We start from the raw sequence: 6,735 nt of genomic DNA on the forward strand, positions 1-6,735 counted from the left end.
AAACCTGTCATGGAGAGGCTGTGGGGCCTTATATGGTTATGTGGGCGGGGCTTGGCTGCGTAACTTGCTACAATGTAACAACTGTACTGAGTTATCATGTGACTTGATAACGGTATAAAGTCCAGTACCCATTGTAGCAATGTGATTATACTGCTTGCTTCACTGTTTATCACCCTTTTTGTATACATGTGTATATACTTATGTGTATATAGTATGCTTGTGTTTATATTTATGTGTATTTGATTCTACAGGCATATTTTCCTATGTATATATAGTGTGGGGAATTTAGCACGTAAAATCCACCATTTTTCTTAATAATATACTTGCACTTTTTGGCGCAGAGCATGTTCACTCAAGAATGTGCGACTATTTTGATTTCTACAACTGATGTCAGAAGCTGGTGTAAATTATAGCTGAAATGGATGTCGACTAATAGCTCCCAAATAATTCAGATTGTAGGGCGCATGCTGTCAGAGATGCGTCTGTTTAACCCCTTATGCGTAAGGCCTTTTTTCCCGCTTTTGTTTTTTCTCCCCCCCCCCCCCCTTTTAAAAAATCGTAGCTTATTTATCTATTGACATAGCTGTATGAGGGCGTGTTTTTGTGAGAAGTTGTATTTTTAAATGGTACCATATGATGTACCATATAATGTACTGAAAAACTTTAAAAAAAAGGAGTTGAATTAAAAAAAAATTGAACTTCCGCCTTGTTTCAGTGTGTCTTGTTTCTATAGAGGATAAACAGCAAAAAAACTAACATGATAGCTTTATTCTATGGGTCAGTACTCAGTATGATTACTATGATACCAAACTAGGGGTGCATTTAGACGACTGTATATCGGCCGGCTGATTTACGGCGTCTCTGTCTGCAGGGGGAGGAGGCTGGAAGATCCGGGAGCAGTGCTCTGAGCTCCCGCCCCCTCTCTGCCTCCTCTCCACCCCCTCTCCGCCCCTCTGCACTATTTGCAATGAGAGGAGGCGGGAGGGGGGCAGGGCTAAGTTGCAGTAATTAGCTCCGCCTCATCCTGCCTTCCCTCATTGCAAATAGTGCAGAGGAGCAGAAAGGGGGTGGAGATTTGGCAGAGAGGGGGCGGGAGCTCAGAGCCCTGCTCCTGGCTCTTCCAGCCTCCTCCCCTGCAGAGAGGGATGCTGTATATCGGCCGGCGCGAATACACGGCCAATATACAGTCGTCTGAATAAGCCCTTATATATAGGTGACCTGAGGTTGGAGTCGTGTTTACAGGTTTCGCCTTGCACACTCCTTGACTGAGCAGTGTGTTCTTCAAGGTAATGAAAGTCAAACACTTATAATGGCACGTCTCTGGATGCATACACTCTTTTTTAGAGACGCCGGGAGTGCTATTGGAGGACCCACAGTGATACAGGGAAGCACCTTCAGCTTGCTTGTGTCAAAAATGGAGAAGAAGGAGAGACTCCCTTTGCAGGAGTTGAGGATCTTCCCTCTTCCCCCATCAGTTGGAGATTCCACAGGGGCGTAGGGAGACATCTCTGGTTTCCTTGTGTTCAATATGGAGGAGAAGGAGAGATGCCCGTACCGCATGTGAGTCGCATGGGATGAGTGAGTATCATCAATAGAGAGAGAGCAACTCCCAAACTTTCTGACACCACGTGCCCATTCACATGACAGGCGTTTTCCTGTGAAGCCGTCCAACATTAGGATCACCCCACAGAGGTACTTGATTGCGACACCCACGCATATGCGTTGCGGCATGTATACTGGCTAAGCCTCTTGAATAATTGTGTTTTGCCAGAGTGTATGCGGAGTGACCCTACCCTCCTTTCTCCTCTGGAGTGCTCCAAATCCAGGACCAGTGACATATAGATAACGTTGACTATAGGGCTGTATTGATCCTGTGTATCCTCTTTACCTCTGAGCCATAGACTGTCAGTACATAAAGTAAAAAAAAGTACTAATGGTGCACTGCGTAGCCATGTCTGGGTCCCCTATATATTAGGACAAGTAGTAAGGATGCACTGTGTATTTCTGTTTGGGTCCCCTATATATTAGGAGAATAAAGTGTCATGACCTGTTTGACACTTCAGAAATGAGTGTATGAGTTAAGGCTAATTTACACGCAATGATTATTCCAAATTAGTTCGGACAATGGTTTTTTTTAGCGATAATCGTGCAGTGTAAATGCTCCCATTGTTTGCTTTTCTGCTGAAGGATGGATTTCATGTGAGAATGAAATTCAACATTCATGATAGCAGGGACCTCTCGCTGAGTTCTCCACATTGTTTTCAGCTGTAGTCCACCTGCTCTTATCTTCATTCAGTGAAGGGAGCCTCATTTACATGCAAATGAATCTAATAAGCTACTCATGGGCATTAGTGCCCATGAGTAGTTTATGCAAAATGATTGCTCAAACTGTCAATCAAACTGTCTTTTGAATGAATTGATTTATTGTGGTATATACTTAGAATATATCATAAATGTCTCAGATGGGAATACTCTTGTGGCCCTTGGAAGTAGTTGAGTAATATGAGTATGGCAATGTGGTCCTCAGGCTGCATTCCCACGAACGTATATCGGCTCGGTTTTCACGCCGAGCCGATATACGTTGTCCTCGTGTGCAGGAAGGTGGAGGATGGAAGAGCCAGGAGCAGGAACTGAGCTCCCGCCCCCTCTCTGCCTCCTCTCCACCCCCTCTCTGCCCCTCTGCACTATTTGCAATGAAAGGAGGCGGGACGGGGGCAGGGATACGTTCCAAGAATTAGCCCCGCCCCCGTTCCGCCTCTCCCCATTGCAAATCGTGCAGAGGAGCGGAGAGGAGGCAGAGGGGGGCAGGAGCTCAGTTCCTGCTCCTGGCTCTTCTATCCTCCCCCCACCCCTGCACACGAGGACAACATATATCGGCTTGGCGTGAAAACCGAGCCGATATACGTTCGTGGGAATGCAGCCTCAGACTAGAAAAAGTTGTACACCCCTGACATAGGAAACTAATTAGCCTCTCAGGATATTTTTGGAGTATGGGAGAAAACTGATGCAAGCATGGGGAGAATATACAAACTCCATGCAGATGTTGTCCTATCAGATTTCAACCCAGGACCCCAGTGCTGCAAGACAACAATACTAACCACTGTGGGAGCTGACTGCAGGAGATACTCATTTGATCAGAGTGAGGAGGCTTCCTTTCTGACTCAATTGGTGCCTTCGCAATGTGATCACAGTGTGGTGAGGTCTTGCTATGGAAGCCAGGGTCTAACAATGTACCTCAGGTCTACCATATGTGAAAGGCCATATAAGAAGCTATGATTACCAGGCTACCTGTCAGTCCTCTACAGCATCTAGCTGTACCACAATTGGTTGCAGCAAATGATCATTATGTGCCCCCCGTCAGCCTGTCTGCAGAGGAAATGCACCAGCAGGACATCAACCCTTTCCAATCCACTGTCTGACATCTTCAGACATTCTGATTGAAGGCTGTACAGCTCCGATGTCGTAAGACGTCCGGCAGGGTATTCTTACTGTAAATTACTGGCCGCTCTGTTGTCAGGGGCCTCTCCAGCATGTCCCATACCGCAGTACTGGCTCTAGTCAGCAGATGGCACCATTATATAATGGCAGAAAGAAAAAAAACCCTAGGAAACCCTGAATTCAAAATTGGATTGCAAAGGGTTAAACCATGTTCTTTTTGCAGGATTCCTACAAGAAAATGCTGCAGATTAGGCTGCTTTCACACCTGTGTTACAGTCAGTTAAGGCTCATTTTTTAAGGCAAGAAAATGAAATAAAACAGGAAAAAAACTGATCCAATTTTCCTAATTGATTTCAATGGGGTTTCAAAAAAAAAGGAAAGCAAATGGAAAAGCTTCCATTCCCTTCCATTGTCTTGTTTCCGTTTTTTTTGGATAGAAAAATAAGGGCGCATTGAGACGATTGTATATCGGCTGGGTTTTCACGCCCAGCCGATATACGGCGTCCCTCTGTGCAGGGGGGAGAAGCTGGAAGAGCCGGGAGCAGTGCACTGAGCTCCTGCCTCCTCTCCACCCCCTCTCCGCCCCTCGACACTATTTGCAATGGGAGAGGGCGGAACGGGGGTTGAGCTACGCACTGGAACTTAGCCCCGCCCCCTTTCATTGCAAATAGCGTCGAGGGGCGGAAAGGGGGTGGAGAGGAGGTGGGAGCTCAGTGAACTGCTCCCGACTCTTCCAGCTTCCCCCCCTGCACAGAGGGATGCCGTATATCGGCTGGGCGTGAAAACCCAGCCGATATACGATCGTCTGAATGCGCCCTCAGGCTGCAGACTATGCTATTTTTATGTACAAAAATAATAGAACCCTAATGGAATGGAAGCAAATTGTAGCATTTCCAATTACTACCTGCTTTTTTTTTTTTTTTTGGAAAGCCTATTGAAATCAATGTAGAAAAAATGGATCCATTTTTTACCGTTTTATTTCAGTTTCTCTCCTTCACAAATGGAGCACAGAGACAGAAACCCTGAACTGAGCCCTTACACATGTGTGAAAGCAGTCTAACAAACAGTGGGTCAAGGTTGTCTACTGCTCACATTTATTTCTAAGTGTCTTAAGTGTTTGGTGTGGAATTTATTTGGCAACAAAATACTTGAGAATAATAAGCTATGGCTGCGCAAAAAGGGTCCAGTTAACGGGGTCCGTCGGGCACCCTTCAGGATCGGTATGTGCCAATTTTCATTGTTTGGCTCCTATGCTGGAGCCACGTAACAGAAATTATATAAGATAAAACAAGCTCATGACATAATTGCTGTTTCCTTCCCATTTCACTAATGAGTTCTAAGTACCCCAATCAGTTCATCAGTGTATCCTGGAGATTATTGGGAGATATTGATAATCACCTAAATATTCAGCATTGTGGTTTTCGTTTTTTTTAACCAAAAGAGACTGCTGGTGTATTTGTGCAGGTTTTCATTGGCCCCAGTGGCCTAATGGATAAGGCACTGGCCTCCTAAGCCAGGGATTGTGGGTTCGAGTCCCATCTGGGGTGGTGTTAATTTTAAGTTTGTATTTTGTCTTATATTGTTGCATGTTGTCCCTTATGTTCTTTATGGCATTGTTTATAAACTTTGTACATATCTACATTAACAAGTAACTGTGCTCTTACTACTGACTGGTCTGGAAGGAACTAATTTGCCCTCAGTCCTTAAGGATGGCTGAGTGGGCTAATGTGCTGCATTCAGGTTAAAAGTTCCATTGGAGATGTGAGTTCAACTCCCTCTTCTGACAGCAGTATTTTCAAACTCTTCCAGTAGCTCTATTATTGAGGCGCATATTCAGATTACATCGGAATTTATCAGTTCTATTGTTAATCTTTTTACATTATGTGATCCGCACTGATTGTGGTAATTTGATTCCTGTTGTGTGATCATAGCATGCGCACTTTGGTGTTAGAACACCTACATAGGCCATAACAACTATGGGTATTGTGTTTGTATGTAGATATATGTTAGTATAGTATAGTAAATAAATTAAGAATTCACAAGTAAGATTAAAAAAAGAATATAAGAATAAAAAAGTAATGTTAACAAAATAATTGTTAAAATACATAAAAGTTCTGAAAAAAAAAAAACTTCTTGCAGCTACAGCAAATAAAGAATTTAAACCTATGCCCTTCAAAAAGGAAAGGAAAACTTTGATTAAGTTAACCTTGCAGCACTTTATAGTTAGGTTAGGTTTTTTTTTAACATCTTATTTAGACTATTTAGGCTGCCTGCACACTTGTGAGAAAATCGCACGAGATTTGTGCATTGCGAGACACACAAATATGAACCCCATTGTTTTAAGCGGGGTCATACACATTAGCAATGTTTTCTTGCATGGCACCGTGATGCAATGCTGTGCAGGAAACATATCGCAGCATGTTCTATCTAGCTGCAAGATTTCGCATTGCAGCCCCATTGTTTTCAGTGTTTACAGTTTTAGGGCTCTTTCACACGAGCGTATATTGGCTGCCTTTTCACGGCCGGCTGATATATGCTACCCATGTGATGCATTGGTTTCCAATGCATCAGTTCAGATGGGCGTAATCCCAATGGGTGGAAAAACGTCCGGCCGGCAGAGATAGCGCATACAGTGCGCATGCCAGTCGTCCGTTTTTACGCTGGCCGGGAAAGATAGTTCTGGAACAATCTTTTCCGGACGGAATACGGCCGCTGCCATAGACTCCTATGTAAGTCTATGACAGCTGCCAGAGAAGAGAGGTGAGAGGGAGTTTAGCAGTGTGGCTTCTAAACTCCCTCCCCCTCTCCGACCCTATCTGGTTGTCTGCAATGGGAGGGGGCAGGAGCTAGTGTGCTAAAGTCCCGCCCCATTTCCCTTGCCAGCTGTTCCCATAGGCTGAAGCAGGGAGGGGAGGGACTAGCTCTGCTAAGCTCTCGCCACCTCCCCTTGTCGTAAGACGGCAAGGAGCGAAGAGGGGGTGGGAGTTTAGCAGAGCCAAACTTCCCCCACCCTGCTGATGGCACTCTGAGGCTGTGGCATATATGCGCCTCAGCCGTCTGAATGGGCGTTTCAACGGGAGTTGCAGCTGTGACTTGATTGATGTGATTTTCACACAACTGTGGCCGTGACACGGCTGGCCGAAAATTGTCACGCCCCTGTAAATGAAGCCTAAAGCTGCTCTTTCATAGCCTACATTTTACAGTATTTAGCGCAGCGTTTCAAACCCCGCGCTAAATGCTGTAAAACATTCCAGATGATTTCAATGAAGCCTCACAGACTAGCGTTCAAACGCAGCG

The 6,735-nt window shown here is 45.0% G+C and overlaps 1 non-coding gene across 1 annotated transcript; it reads left to right on the top strand.

Moving 5' to 3' along the window:
• The first annotated feature begins 4,912 nt into the window (after positions 1-4,912).
• On the top strand, positions 4,913-4,985 carry TRNAR-CCU (transfer RNA arginine (anticodon CCU)). Its single transcript has one exon. It is a non-coding gene; the product is annotated as a tRNA-Arg (tRNA).
• The last annotated feature ends 1,750 nt before the right edge of the window (positions 4,986-6,735 follow it).

The sequence above is a fragment of the Eleutherodactylus coqui genome, chromosome 6 (assembly GCF_035609145.1).
Source record: "Eleutherodactylus coqui strain aEleCoq1 chromosome 6, aEleCoq1.hap1, whole genome shotgun sequence".
Classification (NCBI taxonomy): Eukaryota; Metazoa; Chordata; class Amphibia; order Anura; family Eleutherodactylidae; genus Eleutherodactylus; species Eleutherodactylus coqui.